Below are 18,423 nucleotides of genomic sequence, written 5' to 3'. Positions count from 1 at the left end.
CGTGATCCCAGCATCCTGGGATTGAGTCGGGCTCTTTGCTCCACAGGGAGCCTGCTTCTCCCTCTGACTCTGCCTTCCACTCTGTCTGCCTGTGCTCGCTCTCGCTCTCTCTCTGACAAATAAATAAATAAATAAAATATTTTAAATAAATAAAATATTTTAAAAAAAATCTTTAAAAAATATATAACCCAAAGAAAAACAGTATTATTGAGTTCATACTGATGTAAATAAATGATTGAATAAAAAAAAGAAGTGGTGCCATAGACTGAATGTTTATGTCTCCTCAAAACTCTGTATTGAAACTTAATCCCCAAATGGTATTTGGAAGTGGGGCCTTTGAGGGGTGATTAGCAGCCCTCATAAATGGGATTAGTCCCCTTAAGAAAAAGATGCCAGGGAGCCCCTTACTCCTTCACCCACGTGAGAACACAGTGAAAAGACAATTATCTATAAACCAGAAAGCAGGTCCTCACCAGATACCAAATATGCTGGCACTTTGGTCAGGGACCTTCCAGCTTCCAGAAATGTGGGAAATAAATTTCTTTTGTTTACAAGCCACTTAGTCTATACTATTTTGTGATAGTTTTCCGAACAGACCAAGATAAATAGTCAAATATTCTTTGCAGAAGAATCCCAAATAATGTGTGTAGATACTCTGTCCTCATGGAGGGGAAGCATAACTTCCCACTCCCTAAGTACGGGACTTCCTTCCAAAGAGTAAAACATGGAAGGGGGGGTGGGAGAAAGAGCAACTTCCTCAGCCAAAACCGCCTCAGCCAAATGGTCAAAGTCAACATTAACAGTGATAGATCATATTGGTAGAACATACCCTTGATATGATGTGATAAAAATGGCACTTTTCCTCTGGGGTCTTCCCCCCGCCATCCGCAATTTAACCATGAAAAAAATTCCAAACTCCAAAGTAGGCATATTCTACAAAATACCTGACCATCACGCCTCAACACTGCCAAGGTCTTCAAAAACAAGGAAGGTCTGAGAAATTACCACAGCCAAGAGGAGTCTTAGGAGACAAGACAACTACAAGTAACAGGGTATCCTGGAACAGGAAAAAGGAGGAGGGGTGAGGGGTGAGGGGCAAGGGGAAAGGGAAAGAAGAGGAGGAAGAAGAAGAAGATTAGGTTAAAAACGAAGAAAATCCGAGTAATATATGGACTTTAGTTAACAATAAAGTATTGATATTGGCTCATTACTTGTAATACATGTACCATATTAATGTTAGATGTTAATAAGAGAAACTGACCATGGAGTATATGGGAAGTATCTGTGCTAAATACTCAATTTTTTTAAAGATTTATTTGACACAGAGAGAGAGAGACCGACATCACAAGTAGGCAGAGAGGCAGGCAGAGAGAGAGAAGGAGAAGCAGGCTGTCCGCTGAGCAAAGAGCCCAATGTGGGGCTCGATCCCAGGTCTCTGAGATCACGACCTGAGCTGAAGGCAGAGGCTTAACACACTGAGCCATCCAGGCGCCCTAGACACTCAATTTTTTTTTTTAAAGATGTATTTATTTATGTTAGAGAGAGAATGAGAGAAGGTACAGCGGGAGTGGCAGAGAGAGAGGAATAAAGAATCCCCGCAGACTCCACACAGAGCCCAATATGGGGCTTCATCTCACTACCCTGAGATCATGACCTGAGCCAGAACGAAGAGCAGGTCGCTTAACCTACTGTGCTACTCAGGTGCCCCTACCTACTCAATTTTTATGTAAAATTAAATCTTTCCAAAAAATATTTTTTTTAAAGTGAGGAGTTTCCTTAAGATGATCACCTCATCATTCTGGAGGCTCTACTGATTTTATGCAACTTATGGAGGGTGGGGATCTTTTGGGAGACTAGGTTAAAAAAAAAAGAGTGATGTTGTTTGACCAATTTCACAAGGACTCAGTGATTTTAATTGTCCGTATTTTTTTTTCTTTAAGATTTTCTTTAAGATTTTCATTTATTTGACAGACAGAGATCACAAGTAGGCAGAGAGGCAGGCTTCCTGCCCAGCAGAGAGCCCAACTCGGGGCTTGATCCCAGGACCCCGAGATCATAACCCGAGCGGAAGGCAGAGGCCTTAACCCACTGAGCCACCCAGGAACCCCTACTTGTCCACATTTTTATTTAAGAATTTATTTATTTAGGGGGGCGCCTGGGTGGCTCAGTGTCATGATCTCACGGTCCTGGGATGAGGCCCAAATCAGGCTCTCTGCTTGGTGAGGAGCCTGCTTCTCCCTCTCTCTCTCTCTGCCTGCCTCTCTGCCTACTTGTGATCTCTGTCAAATAAATAGATAAAACCTTGGAAAAAATATTTATTTATTTAGGGACACCTGGGTGGCTCAGTTGGTTGCATGTCTGCCTTCGGCTCAGGTCATGATCCCAAGGTCCTGGGAAGGAGTCCCACGAGTCCCACATAGGGCTTCTTGCTCAGCAGGGAGCCTGCTTCTCCCTCTGCCTGCTCTGCCTGTTCTGCCTGCCGCTCTCCGTGCTTCTGCTCTCTCTCTGACAAATAAATAAATAAAATCCTTTTAAGAAAAAAAGATTCTATTTATTTATTTGAGAGAGAGAAAATGAGCAGTAGGGAGGGACGGAGGGAGGAGGAGAGGGAGAAACAGACTCCCCACTGAGCAGGGAGCCCCATGTGGGGCTCAATCCCAGGACCCTGGATCATGACCTGAGCCACCTGGGTGGGTCAGTCGGTTAAGCATCTGCTTTCCACTCAGGTCATGATCCCAGGATTCTAGGATCAAGTCCTGCATCGGGCTTCTCACTCAGCAATGAGTCTGGTTCTCCCTCTGCTTGTGCTCTCTCAAATAAATAAAATAAATAAATAAATAAATAAATAACAAATAAATAAAATTTAGTATAATTTTTGATAGTTATCAAATATTATAGTTAGTTGACTTCAATACTATTTCAGTCAGTGCATCCATATTAATTTTATGCTTGTCCTTTCACGTTAAATAAATTAAAATGTTTCAAAAAATCTGAGCAATTAAAAGGCATGGATAACAGAGTAAGATGGTCAACATAAGTCTAACGGAAACTACATGGAAGGAAATGGTGAGAATAAAGAAGACGCAATGTTTGAAAAGATAATGGCTGAGAATTCAGAATTGAGGAAAGATACAAATCCTCAGAATGAGGAATACCTTCTGGCTTGAAACTCAAGCCAGATAAATAAAAACAAGCCCAAACTTAGATACATTATAATGAAATGAAAAACTTCAAAGATTAAAAAAAGAAAGAAAGAAAAGAAAAACATCAAAAATAAAAAGAGTGTCCTAAAAAAAGCTAGAAAAAGACACATTTTCTACAAAGAAACAATAATTCTACCATAAGATAACTTCTTAATAGTAACAATGGAAGCCAGAACACATTAGATTAATAATATCTCATTGTGTTAAGAGACTATACTAGCCACCTAGAATTCTATACCCAGTGAATCTATCACTCAAAAATTATGTAAAATGAAGACATATTAAGACAACCAAAAACCGGGGTGCCTGGGTGGCTCAGTCGTTAAGTGTCTGCCTTGGGCTCAGGTCATGATCCCAAGGTCCTGAGATCAACAGGCTCCCTGCTGGGTGAGAAGCCTGCTTCTCCCTCTCCCACTCCCCCTGCTTGTGTTCCTGTTCTTGCTGGCTTTCTCTCTGTCAAATAAATTTAAAAATCTTAAAAAAAAGAAAAAAAGAGAGAGAGAGAACCAAAAACCAAGAGCTTACCTGCAACAGAACCTTAATTAATACAACTCAGAAGAAAGGAAATGATTCCAGAAGGAAAGTCTAAGATCTAAGAAAGAATGGAAACCAAGAAAATGTCAAGCTTGAGGATAAATGTAAACAAGTACTGGCTACATAGAATAATACCAATTATGTCTAATATAAAGGGCATATTTCAAGATAAAAATGAAGTACAACAATTGTGCATAAGTCTAGCGGCTTCAGATTGGAGTTAGAGTATACTAAGATCCTTGTGTTGTTCCTTAGGAAAACAAAATAATGATTAACTTTAGGATCTGCTAAGTGTGTAAACTAAAATTTGGGCATGATCCTTAAAAGAACAGAAACAGAGTATACAATCTAGCAGAGAGTAAAAGAGAATTAGTATGGGGGAGAATTTAATCCAGCCATCACAATCCATGTACTAACAGTCTTTTGAGTCCACAGAGAGAGGATGATTGGAAGCTCCCCAGTTGGTACTTTCCCAGGCTCTGCCCTATGTATTTCTTCCTTTGGTTGATTTTAATCTGCATCTGTAATAAATTGTAAAAGTTATAACAGCTTTCACTGAGTTCTTAAAGTCCTTCTAGCGAATTATTAAGCCCGAGGATGAACTTAGCAGCCCATGAACTTGTCACTGGGGTCAAAAGTGTGCACTCTTCCCTATCTTCACAGTTGGTGAATTTTTGGACTATCTAATCTCCACCAAAAATAAAATGGATAAAGTATGGCATATTCTGTACAGCAATGAGAATGGATATTTGCACAAAAATAAAGATGAATTTCATAAACATAATATTGAATGAAAGAAGCCAGAAGAAAAAGAAAACATTGTGTAAGGGAATAAAACTCCCATGGATGCTTTGGTGCTTCTGTAGAAAACCCTAGTCTTGGGCACCTGAGTGGCTTAGTTGGTTAAGCATCTGACTGTTGATTTCAGCTCAGGTAGTCATCTCAGGACCGTGGGATTGAGCCCCACGGTTGGGGCTCTGTGCTCTCTGAGCCTGCTTAAGATGTGTGACTCTTCCTCTGTCCCCCCACCCCCACCATGAGCTCTCTCTCTCTGAAAGATAAAGAAAGAAAGGGGCTCCTGGGTGGTTTCACTTGGTTTAGTGTCTGCCTTCGGCTGGGGTCATGATCCCACGGTCCTAGGATCAAGCCCCGTATCAGGCTCCCTGCTTGTTGGGAAGTCTGCTTCTCCCTCTCTCTCTCTCCCTCTGCTTGTGTTCCCTCTCTTGCTGTGTCTCTCTCTGTCAAATAAATAAAATCTTTAAAAAAAGAAAGTGAGAGAGAGAAAAGAGAAAGAAAGAAAAAAAAAACAAAATAAAAAGGAAGCAAGGAGCAAGGAAGGAAGAAAGAAAGAGGGAGGAAGGGAGGGAAGGATAAAGGAAGGAAAATAAAGAAAGAAAAAACCCCAGTCTCCCGAGATGTGGAAATGTATATGATACAAAGATAGGCAATACTTGCTTTCACTTCCCCTAAAAACATATAACTTTCAGACTCCAGAAGACTCCAGTCTGTAGCCATTTGTCTAGTTAATTGGGTCTTATCCAAAAGCAGAATAAAACTCTTATTTCCTTGAGAGGGCCAAATGGATACAGTCCAACTAGGCTCCCGGTTTAAGCTCCCAAGGTTCCAGGAAAACTAGAGTGCTATCTCCCCCATGTATTTCAAAAGGGATAATGCCCAGACATCCCAAACATCATGGGCCGGGGCTTATCCAGTTCTTGGAAGGATGTATTTACATTCCATCAGATTAGGGCAAGTACCTAGGATTCTTTCCATTCAATCTCCAATAAGCAGAGATTTTTCTTTTTCCTTTCTTTTTCATTTTTTTAAGATTTTATTTATTTATCTGACAGAGATCACAAGTAGGCAGAGGGGCAGGCAGAGAGAGAGGAGGAAGCAGGCTCCCCGAGGAGGAGTGAGCCCGATGTGATGCGGGGCTCCATCCCAGGACCCTAAGACCATGACCTGCACCAAAGGCAGAGGCTTAACCCACTGAGCCACCCAGATGCCCCCATAGAGAATTTTTTTTTAATTGTTTTAATGTAGTTTTTGGAATGTAGGTGAGGTCCAGAGCCAATGACCAAGAAAGAATTCTTGAGACGTCTTTGGTGCTAAAAGATGATTTTATTAAAGCACAGGGACAGGACCCATGAGTAGAAAGAGCTGCTGCATCCAGTCTGTGAGGAGTGACTGATTATATCCTTGGGAGTTGGGGGAGGTAAGGAGAAAGGAAGGTCTTCAAAAGAACTTTCCCATGCTAAAGAGGACCTATAAGATACTGGAGGCCTGGCCATTGTCAAGTTAGGGTTGTTTTTCCCCCTAGTAAAGCACTAACTATCTTAATAGATAGGTGGGAGTTCCCCTCTGGAAGTTAGGTTATTGATGCTTTTACCTTATAAATCACTATGACATTTGTAAACTGAGTCTCCCTCGGTTTACACAAGGCACAATCCCTGTCTTGCGGGATTGTGATCTATATAGGTTAACCATTTGTTTATCCTTCTCTTAGTTTAAGGGCAGCCAGGAATACCAGAGGAACCTCACACAGATCCCGCGTGGGGCTGTGTGTGTGTGTGTGTGTGTGTGTGGTGTGCTGAGTGTCAGCTTGTGCTTTGTCCTCAGCTTGCCTTCAGCTCTCTCATCAGTTTGGCATAACTGGCATAAGGATTATATATACAGACCAGTGAGACAGAACCGAGAGACCACAGATAAACTCTCACATGTATGGTCAATTGATTTTTTTTCCCAAAGATTTTTATTTATTTATTTGACAGAGATCACAAGTAGGCAGAGAGGCAGGCAGAGAGAGCGAGAGGAGGAAGCAGGCTCCCCACTGAGCAGAGATACGACTCTGGGATCATGACCCCAAGCCAAAGGCAGAAGCTTTAACCCACTGAGCCACCCAGACACCCCTGATTTTTGACAGGTTACCTGCCTCATCACCTTTCCCTCCCATCCTCTTTAGCAAGGTTATTTCATACATTTGTAAAACTGTTAAGATTTGTTTGTCACATTCTGCATTCCATTCTGGGATTCCCCAGATGCCTAAAAGATTCTTTTCTTGTTGTTGTTAATTTGCACACATTAAGATTCAGTTTTTATGCTGTGACGTCCTATGGCCTACTGGCAAAAAGCAAACTTAGTTTAACAACAGCCAGACCTCCAGGATCCTGTAAGTCTTTCACTTATGAAAATCCCTTTGGAAACTTCTTTTCTCTCTGCCTCTCCCAACTTAAAAGTACAGAATCAATTGCTCATCACGACCCCAGTGCAGCTTGTTTTACCCACAGGTCCTGTCCCTGTGCTTTAATAAAACTACTTTTTTTGCACTGAAGATGTCTCAAGAATTCTTTCTTGATTGTTTGCTTCTGGACCCCAATATCTCATATGATTTCGGTGTCCCAAAGTGCAGCCAGAGTCTTCTCCAGGGCTGGACTCCCATCCTTGGTATAGACTTGGTGAGTACTTTTTCATCTTTTCCTTTACTTCCATTTACTTTCATTTCAGGGCCTTTTCAAGGAGTAGTCTTATCAGACCACTTTCATGACAATTGCTCAGGCTGCAACCATCTAGTTCGTGGCTACTCTACAGGAAGGAGAAAGCCTGCTTTAAAAAAAAATTTATTTATTTATTTATTTATTTGACAGGCAGAGATCACAAGTAAGCAGAGAGGCAGGCAGATAGAGAGGAAGGGAAGCAGGCTCCCTGCTGAACAGAGAGCCCAATGAGGAGCTCAATCCCAGGACTCCGGGATCATGACCTGAGCCGAAGGCAGAGGCTTTAACCCACTGAGCCACCCAGGCACCCCAGAAGGCCTGCCTTTTTGATATGGGAAACAGAGGCAGAAGAAAAGTTACTAAATTTCCTTACCCACTGACAAGCCCTTGAAACAGTCAGAGGGACATAGACTCAACTGCTTCCACCTTAACACTTTGCTAAGGGCAAAAGGCAATCCTAGCCTGAACACACCCCCCCACCCCACAACCAGGATCCTGTGGGTCTACTTTAACATGTAAAAATTCCTTTGGAAACGTCCTTTATCTCTAAATCCTCCAAGATATGTGTTGGCAATCATCACCAAGCATACGGCCCACCTATATATATCTGAGGGGTCTCATGACTAAGGTCTTATTAGACAGTAATAAATGACCTTTTCACAACAACAGCTAGCCCCTCAAGGTCCTGGAAACCTTGCTTCCAAAATTCCTTAGAGACTTACTCTATTCCTGACACCCTCCCATCTTGCAAGTATATGATGGACCACTCCTCACAGCCCCCAAGCAAAAGCTTTTTCTGCCCACAGGTCCTGTCTCCATGCTTTAATAAACCACCATTTTGCACCAAAGATGTCTCAAGAATTCTTTCTTGGTCATCAGCTCCAGAGCCCACCCCACCAAAACTCACTTATATTCTAAAACTTCATCATTTTGGCTGGAAGATAGTACTCTGGCCAGAATGGTAATAAGACCCAGAAACATGATGCCCTCCCTTTATTCCTGTCCTTATGCAAAGTTGTCTGTCTTGGGCACAGCACTGCCACCGAAGTCACCAGGATGGCTGACAATCTTAAGACTCCAGTGTGAGGTTTCCTTCTGATTGATCTAAAGCAATCCCCTTCACATCCCTGGTCTAGCCACTTCTGGCTACAGGAACTCCATGGGGAGCTGGCCCAAACCAGTATCTGATGCAACTGTTTTCTATTTGTGTCCCATACTAACTACCTAAATCACAAAATTTGGTAATTTCCCATTGTAAAACTTTTCTAGTGTCAAAAATTGTAGGCCCTTCACAGCCTGGCACAGTATTTTGGTTCATCCACAGGCACCCATTTGTAGTCTAGAATGCATTGTGGAAGAAGGGGTTGCCAGCATCCCTCCTACAGGGCGGGATGGTGATCATATTGATTTCATTTGAGGGACTTCTCTGGTTGCTTTGACACCAGAAACCTCGGAAATATCCTGTGTGGGGATGCAACAAGGGAGATAGGCAGCATCTGGGGGTAGTTTCATGGTAATGGACCTTCACTACTTTTCTAGGAGTATAGGATCTTCAGTTTCCAAGGACTTTCCCGTGGGATCACTTTTAACCCACTGGAAACAATTTGGATTTCAAAATCTTAAAAAAAAAAAAAAAAAAGAAAGAAAGAAAGACTAGTCTTTTGAATCACTGCATGGGCTCAGTACTCCTTCAGAGACAAGGAAAAATGGCCCATTAATGGGACATTAAACTGCAATACAGTTAGATCTCTTCTGTAGAAAACAGGACAAATGGACAGGAGATACCCTAGATCCAGGCCTTCAGGGCCCTGGATCTCTTCTGTAGGAAACAGGACAAATGGACAAGAGATACCCTAGATCCAGGACTTCAGGGCCCTAAATCAGGACCCTCAACACAAGGTCCTCTTGCAGAATGTGTTTATGAGTCCAGTGTTTGGCCCCTCACCAGGCTAGTAACCCCCCTCCTGCTATATGGGATGAGAACTGATTCAGCAGTCCTTCTCCAAATAAACCCAGATTGCTGGAGGAAACACTAAGAAAGGGGATGCTGACTCTCTCATTGTTGCCCCTAATAGACCCAGGTTACTTCTCTTGTATGTGGGAGCTCTTCCCTCATTCATCTCCTGGGTTAACAGCATGATAATTGGAACCAATGGTCTCTGGTTAGACTATTTCAAGAAAGGGACTTTAAGGAATATTCCCACACAGCTGCCAAACTCCCTTTGCTTTGGGGAAGTTCTCTGTCTTTTGTGGCCCCTTCATGGACTGCCTGTTTCTACTTAAGTGGTAAGAAAACCTGTCCTTTCATCAGCCCCAGGGAGCAAGCTTTAGACTAGAAGTCTTCATTCTCTGTCCTTGGGGTTTTTATCTACCTCTACCCCTGGCTGGAGGCCCCGCCCCTCTTCGGCCTTCCCCTGCCCCCCATCCTGTTCCTGCACCGCCTTGGTGCCGCCTGCATAACTAGCTCCTCCCCTTGCCGGCCAGGAGCAAAGAGCACCCAAGTGGACCTACATCACTCGCTTCGGTTTTCCCCACCAGTGTCATGGGTAAAAATGACAATGGGGAACAAAGTGGACTTCTAAGTGGACTCAGGTGGAAGATACCTAATTTAAGGTGGTTGGGTTTAAGATAGACATGTCTTTAGAGCTATCAAAATTAAATACGAAACTTTTAGTCTACCTAGGTTTACTAAGGTCAAATAAGCTCTTGATCTTGATGAGGGAGCAGAAGGCTAGCTGAGGACAAAGCCCAAGCTGACGTCCTGCAACCTCCCCCCACCCCTTCCTGGGTGGGATTTGGGTGATGTTCTTCCAGGAAGCTCCTGTCTTCATGTTAATAACTTGCTAGAGGGAAAAACTACCTTAACTTGAAAATGGCATGGCCTCCGATATCCTGTGGGTCTTCTTTAACATAGGATGATCTTTTTTTGAAGCCTCTCTTTTCTTTACTTCCCCCAACTTGCAGTTACATTAACAGCCACCCCTCACAACCCCATGCAGCAGCTCTTTCTGCCCATGGGTCCTCTCCCATGCTTTAATAAAACCACTGAGGTTTTTGTTTCGTTTTAAGTAAGTTTTTTTTTTTTTTTTTTAGATTTTATTTATTTATTTGAGAGTGAGACAGAGCATGAGAAGGATGAAAGTCAGAGGGAGAAGCAGATCCCCCAACCCCATGGAGCTGGAAGCCTGATGCAGGACTTGATCCCAGGACTCCGGGATCATGACCTGAGCTGAAGGCAGTCGCTCAACCGACTGAGCCACCCAGGCGCCCTAAAACCACTGTTTTGACCAAAGACATCTCAAGAATTCTTTCTTGGTCATTGGCTCCATACTTCGCCACTCCAAACAATTGGACATCTAAATCTTTCCCAGATAAAATACGGTACTGAAGGATTGATGACCAAACAGAAGGTTTATCTGCTTTTGACTTCTTACTGCAAAGAAACTAAAGATACTTGAGTCTGTTGGTAAACATGCTTTGTGCTTTATTAAAAGATTACACTATGGGGGTGCCTGGGCGGCCCAGTGAGTTAAGTCTGCCTTCAGCTTGGGTCCTGACCTCAGGGTCCTGGGATCAAGCCCTCCGTCAGCCTCTCTGCTCAGCAGGGAGCCTGTTTCCTCCTCTCTCTCTCTCTCTGCCTCTCTGCCTACTCGCGATCTCTCTCTCTCTGTCAAATAAATAAATAAAATCTTTTTAAAAAAAGATTGTACTATGGGAAAATATGTTTTTAAAAATTGTCAACTGTATTCTTCAGTTTCAGATAAAAAAAGAATTCAGATCTAAAAGATCAGAAATAAATTTCATAAATTTCAGATCTCAAAGAATTCTGGTTGTAGCAGTTCACAATCGGTACTGTTTAGTTTTCACTGGAGGTTATGGTTTCTAAGAGTTAAAATTCTTCTGCTAAATGTAATTAAGACTGATGGAGGGAAAAAGTCTTCGGTCAAAATTTGAATGAATAAAATCAAACAAGATGGGATCCGGAGGGAGACCAACCATAAGAGACTCTAAATTTCACAAAACAAAGTGAGGGTTGCTGGGGGGAGGGAGGTCCTGGGATTGAGCCTCACATCAGGCTCCTTGCTCAGCAGAGAGCCTGGTTCTCCTTCTCCTTGTTGAGTTATGGACATTGGGGAGGGTATGTGCTATGGTGAGTGCTGTGAAGTGTGTAAGCCTGGAGATTCACAGACCTGTACCCCTGGGGCTAATAATAAATTATATGTTAATAAAAAATAAAAAATTAATTTAAAAATTTGAATGAATAGGTTGTAAAGGTTTGCAAAGGGAAATCACTGGAAAGGAATTTCATAACTGGTTGGGACTAAATTTAAAATGAATGGATTTTTAAAGTACACTGGTATAAGATTACAACTCTGCTTTTCTTTTTTGTTAAAGAGGCAAAGTCTTGGATTGTTGATCTGCTTTTTATTTTATTTATTTATTTGACAGAGCCATCATAAGTAGGCAGAGCAGCAGACAGAGAGGGAGGGAAGCAGGCTCCCTGCTGAGCAGAGAGCCCAAGGTGGGGCTCAATCCCAGGACCCTGAGATCATGACCTGAGCAGAAGGCAGAGGCTTAACCCACTGAGCCACCCAGGCACCTCTGCCGATCTGATCTTGATAAGAAACTTCAGCTTGCGGGGCGCCTGGGTGGCTCAGTGGGTTAAGCTGCTGCCTTTGGCTCAGGTCACGATCTCAGGGTCCTGGGATCGAGTCCCGCATCAGGCTCTCTGCTCAGCAGGGAGCCTGCTTCCTCCTCTCTCTCTGCCTGCCTCTCTGCCTGCTTGTGATCTCTCTCTGTCAAATAAATAAATAAAATCTTAAAAAAAAAAATAAAATAAAGTGGCTGCAGCATTAAAAAAAAAAAAAAAAAGAAACTTCAGCTTGGGTCATGATCCCAGTGTCCTGGAATTGAGTCCCACATCAGGCTCTCTGCTCAGCAGGGGCCTGCTTCCCCCTTCTCTCTGCGGGTCTCTCTGCCTGCTTGTGATCTCTGTCTGTCAAATAAATAAATAAAATCTTATTTTTTTAAGATTTTATTTATTTATTTGACAGACAGAGATCACAAGTAGGCACAGAGGCGGAAAGCAGGCTCCCCACCGAGCAGAGAGCCTGATGTGGGGCTCAATCCCAGGACCCTGAGATCATGACCTGAGCTGAAGGCAGAGGCTTAACCCACTGAGCCACCCAGGTGCCCCTCAAATAAATAAAATCTTTTAAAAAAAAAGCTATGAATACTCAAATTAAGGTTCTACAAATCCTTTCCATGATCAGTTAAGGTCCTGATTTGGGGGAGGACTGTGGTCAACTGTTAATTGTCTCTCTGTTGGACTTCTTATTCTTACAGCCATTAAAAAAAAAATTCATTTATTTTTTTCAGTGTAACAGTACTCATTGTTTTTGCACCACACCCAGTGCTCCATGCAATCCATGCCCTCTCTAATACCCACCACCTGGTTCCTCCAACCTCCCACCCCCTTCCCCTTCAAAACTCTCAGGTTGTTTTTCAGAGTCCATAGTCTCTCATGTTTCATCTCCCCTTCCAATTTCCCTCAACTCCCTTCTCCTCTCCATCTCCCCTTGTCCTCCATGCTATTTGTTATCCTCCACAAATAAGTGAAACCATATGATAATTGACTCTCTCTGCTTGACTGATTTCACTCAGCATAATCTCTTCCAGTCCTGTCCATGTTGCTACATAAGTTGGCTATTCATCCTTTCTGATGGAGGCATAATATTCCACAGTGTATATGGACCACATCTTCCTTATCCATTCGTCCGTTGAAGGGCATCTTGGTTCTTTCCACAGTTTGGCAACAGTGGCCATTGCTGCTATAAACATTGGGGTACAGATGGCCTTTCTTCTCACTACCTCTGTATCTTCGGGGTAAATACCCAGTAGTGCAATTGCAGGGTCATAGGAAAGCTCTATTTTTAATTTCTTGAGGAATCTCCACACTGTTCTCCAAAGTAGCTGCACCAACTTGCATTTCCACCAACAGTGTAGGAGGGTTCCCCATTCTCCACATCCTCTCCAACACATGTTGTTTCCTGTCTTGTTAATTTTGGCCATTCTAACTGGTGTAAGGTGGTATCTCAATGTGGTTTTAATTTGAATCTCCCTGATGGCTAGTGATGATGAACATTTTTTCATGTGTCTGATAGCCATTTGTATGTCTTCATTGGAGAAGTGTCTTACAGCCATTTTAATTCTAACATGTTGCCTTTTTCTTTCTTCTTTCTTTTCTTTTTTTCTTTTCTTCTCCCTCTCTCTCTTTTTTAAAGATTTTATTTATTTGACAGAGAGAAACAGTGAGAGAGGGAACACAAGCAGGGGCAGAGGGAGAGGGAGAAGGAGAAGCAGGCTTCCCACTGAGTAGGGACCCTGATGCGCGGTTGGATCCCAGGACTCTGGGATCATGACTGAGCCAAAGGTAGACACTTAACAACTGAGCCACCCAGGTGCCCCTCCTGCCCCCCTTTCTTTCTTTCTAACATGTTGCCTTTTTCAGTGTTTCTCTGCTTGGTGCCCAGACTCCGTCAGTACGATAATTTCACATTGACAGATAGTCCTTACCCTCTAGAGAGATACTTTTTGGCTGTCCAAATTGGACTCGGCTGCCTCTGTCTTTTGTAACACCCCCATGCATTCCTGACTGACCAAAGTTAACCCATAGGTAGGGACATCTCTATGCCCCTATTCAGGACAAAGAAGCTACAGAAGATGAGACCTTCCACCTTCAACAACCTTAAAGATTTAAGGGTTGGGGCTTGGTTGGTTGTGTCCAACTCTTGGTTTTAGTTCAAGGCATAATCTCAGGGTCCTAAGACGGAGCCCCCCATTAGGCTCTGCACTCAGCACCGTGTCTGCTTGATATTCTTTCCCTCTCTATCTCCCTCCCCCATCTGCTGTCCCTCCTGCTAGTGTACTCTCTTTCCTCTCTCTAAATAAATAATTAAATAAATAAAGTCTAAAAAAACCCCTTAAGGGTCAAAATTGTTCAGGGAAGAAATGATGAGATAAGAAAAGGAAAGCAGAAGGCAAAATCCACATTCCCGCCCCCACCCCCCATCCCCCGGTAGGAGTGGTGATGTGGTTTGAAGTAGGTTTCAGGAGCCAATGGCCAAGAACGAATTCTTGAGACGTTTTCTGTGCAGAAAGGGTGTTTTTATTATTTCATGGGGATGGGACTCATGGGCAGAAAGAGCTGCATTCTAAGTGTGAAGAGCGATTGATCATAAAAGATTTTCTATCTTGAGGAGGGGAGGGTGATGTTAGGTCCAGCAAACTGAATCTACAGATTTCTGGAAATTGCTTTTTTTCTTGTAAATTATTAAGACAGTTGCAAATTGATAAGACTCATGTCCTGCATGACCGTGATCTCTATCAGTTAACAACTTGTTTTTCCCTTTTCCTTGTTCTTGGGCAGCCAGGAGTGCCTGAGGAATGTCACACAGGGCTCAGTGGGTTAAAGGGCTGCCTCCAGCTCAGGTCATGAGCCCCGCATCAGGCTCCCTGCTCAGTGGGGAGCCTGCTTATCCTTCTCCCTGTGCCACTCCCCCTGCTTGCTCGAGGCACACACACTCTCTCTCTCTCTGCCATAAAAATAAATAAAGTATTTTTTAAAAAGGGGGGTGGAGGTCACAGGGTGTTAGCTTGTGCTTTGCTCTCAGCTTGCCTTTTGATCCCTTATGAAATGGGATATTGTAATATTTCTCAGGGCATTGATGACTGCCTGAGAATAAAGGAAGGAAAAAGCAAGTGGTCAGTTGATAGAGATCAGAGTCATGAAGGACATGAAACTATCAGTCTGTCACTGTCTTAATGATTTATAAGAGAAACACAATCGAGAGTAGTCAGAACTCCAGAAACCTATAGACTCAATTTCCTGGAGCCCTAAAGTCAGGTTCCTCTCCATAGGATAGAAAAAAAGATTTTTTTTAAAGATTTTATTTATTTGTCAGAGAGAGAGGGAGAGAGAGCGAGTACAGGCGGACAGAATGGCAGGCAGAGGCAGAGGGAGAAGCAGGCTCCCTGCCGAGCAAGGAGCCCGATGCGGGACTCGATCCCAGGACGCTGGGATCATGACCTGAGCCGAAGGCAGCTGCTTAACCAACTGAGCCACCCAGGAGTCCCAGGATAGAAAAATTTTAATAATCAGTTGCTCCTCACACTTAGAAGCAGCTCTTTCTGCCCATGGGTCGTGTCCCCTTGCTTGAGTGAAATCACCTTTTTTGTACCGCAAAAGTCTCAAGAATTCTTTCTTGACCTGTGGGCCCCAAGATTCCACAGTGGCCCTACCTTTGTCCTGTTAGGAGGAGAACAGATTCTCTATTGAACTTATGCAAATAACTATGATTGCCAGTAAAGGAAATACTCATTGAGACTTTTTTAATTTCAGAGGGTTCAGACAGAGAGAAAGTTAAATGTTTTAATTTGTTCACAAATGAATACTTTATTCCTTACATATATGAACACATTATATTCTTTATTGTTATAACTTCAAGCCAATGGATGATCCTTTCTACTTGGGGAGATCCATATATAAGGGTCATACAATACATTGAAATGAACTTGGGCATTCATGTCAGAAATGCAGAAATATTTGGGGGATAATCTGGAATGTACACACAGCATTCTGTTTTTGTGATAGCACAAGTTCCATCTTGTGCAGCAGTTAACATCTAACGCCTTTCTAGTTTCCAAAACTGCTTCGTGCATTTCTGTTACTTCAGTATTTAATAGGGAAATGCTATTTTGAGTGTCATTTAGGGCTTTGACTGTCATGACCTGAGCGGAAGACAAGAGTCTTAATCCACTGAACCACCCAGGAGCCCCCAAAGTTACCTTTAAAATATACCACAAGTTCTGTAGCTCTGCTTCGCCTTTTGTCATTTTTCAATTTACTGCTAAGGCTCAGAACATAGCATATATCTTAACATACAAAATATCTTAACCTATTAAGAGCTTCCGTGTGCCAAATGACTTCTTCCAGTCCTAAAAGGATGCTAGGTGTTCATACCAACTCAACACAGAACATGTCCACTGTGGTTTTAAATTGGCAAGGTTGGCTGGGTTGGTGATGGTTTTAATAATTGTGAACATGCATCCAAGCACAACCCAAGAGTACAGTGGAAAGGCCACTGTACTCTTGGGTTGTGCTCCTCGCCATGTGAAGCCATGGCCACAAGTTAGAGCAGTAGGCCATTGTGTCCCCTTAGGCCTTAGGAGCCAGCCATCTAGTTTTGGGCTTCCTTGTCCAGTCAGTAGCAAACCAATCAGTGGCCTGGAGATTAATGATTTGTGAGCATTACTCCTGATGACAGCCATCCATTATTTCCATAAGTCCATAGTTAACCCCACAGAGTGGGCTACACTCTGGCTTTTAAGGAATGATTTTGTCATTCCAGCCACACACAACTGGTCAAGGTGATAGCTGAGTATACAATTGTTGGGGAAACTGTTCCAGTTTCCATCTGTTCAAATAATCATGTGCCCACGGGTCCTGTTATTATCCCCACAGAATAACAAGAAGATTGTGTATACATGAGCTTTTGTGGCAATTTCCCTGAAGTTTATCTCAAGTTGTTTAGCTTAAGGCAAACAACATTCTAAGACAACTAGAATGAGAATTTAACATTTGCAAGGGTGTGTTATTGAAACAACTTTTCTCTGTAATTACCCTTATTTCTAGAGATAGCCAAATCAAGACTAGTTTGAAAAACAAGTTCTTGGGGCAGCTGGGTGGCTTAGTGGTTTAAGCCTCTCCCTTCAGCTCAGGTCATGATCTTGTGGGATAGAGCCCCTAATCGGGCTCTCTGCTCGGTGGGGAGCCTGCTTCCCCCACCCCCCTCTCTCTGCCTGCCTCTCTGCTTGCTTGTGATCTCTGTCTGTCAAGTAAATAAATAAAATCTTTTTTTTTTTTAAAGTCCAATTTTAACAGACTTGGCCTAATTATTTACCTAAGATCAGCAAGAATAGTGATTGACCATGTAGATCTTTCAAAATTTGCTTTTCTGGAACTCTTCAGAAGGAATCAAGACTGAACTTCTAGTAGCCTCTCTGGACCAGAAGCCAAGCCAAATACTTGTCATCAGACATGCCTGCAGTACCTGTATATTTGGACAAATTCTTCTTTCTGAGGTCCTTAAGATATCCTGAGGTTCTTGTACCAGCCAGGAAATGACAGTCGTTACTCACCTGGTGAGGCTGCTAGGAACTCTGTAAGGAAGGTATCAGGCCAACAGTTCCAAGGTGCTTTATGGCTCCAGGTTTCGTAATGTCATGCTCAGTTCCTTAAAGCTGTCTGGTCATATTTGAGTCTCGGCATGTCTCTCAAATATGACATTCCAGTCAAAGCCTTGGTAAACTAACCAAGGTTTCCAACTGGTGTCCCGTTACAAGGAGAATAGATACTTACAGAACTTGTGCAAATAACTATGATTACCAGGAAAGAAAATAGTGAAAGACTTTTTGAATCTCATAGTGTTGAGGAAGAGAGAAAATTAAATGTTTCAGTTTGTTTGCAAATGAATACTTTATCTCTTACATATTTAAAATGCTTTATCTCTTACATATATATCCCTTCATATACACAAATGAATACTTTAGCCCTTACAAATAAACATATTTCTGTAAGTCATAGGTATCTTTTTTTTTTAAAGATTTTATTTCTTTATTTGACATAGAGACAGATCACAAGTAGGTAGAGAGGCAGGCAGAGAGAGAGGGAGAAGCAGGTTCCCTGCTGAGCAGAGAGGCCTACAGAGGGCTCAATCCCACGACCCTGAGATCATGACCTGAGCCAAAGGTAGAGTCTCAACCCACTGAGCCACCAAGGCGCCCCACCAGTGTACTTTTAAAATCCATTCATTTCAATCTTAGTCTGCCCTGACCACATATGAAATTCCTTTCCATTTCCCTTCACAAACCTTATACTTCCTTTGCATTCAGATTCTAATTTCAAGCCTTTTCTTTTTCAAATAACCAGTCTCATTTTAGGACTAAATTACTTTCTCTTTCCTTCGATAAAAATGTATTCCCATTCTCTGTACCTTTCTTACACATCAACTTTCCTACAGTAGAGCTGCTTTTCTTATTTCCACCAGTCTTACTTACATTTAGCAGAATTTTAACTAAAACCTTAGTCTCCAGTGGAAACTAAGTAGTAACCAACTGTGAACTGTTATACC

Source organism: Mustela nigripes, chromosome 8 (assembly GCF_022355385.1).
Source record: "Mustela nigripes isolate SB6536 chromosome 8, MUSNIG.SB6536, whole genome shotgun sequence".
In the NCBI taxonomy this organism is placed as follows: domain Eukaryota; kingdom Metazoa; phylum Chordata; class Mammalia; order Carnivora; family Mustelidae; genus Mustela; species Mustela nigripes.
The sequence above is the reverse complement of the archived record's forward strand: the minus strand, read 5'-3'. Positions refer to the sequence as shown.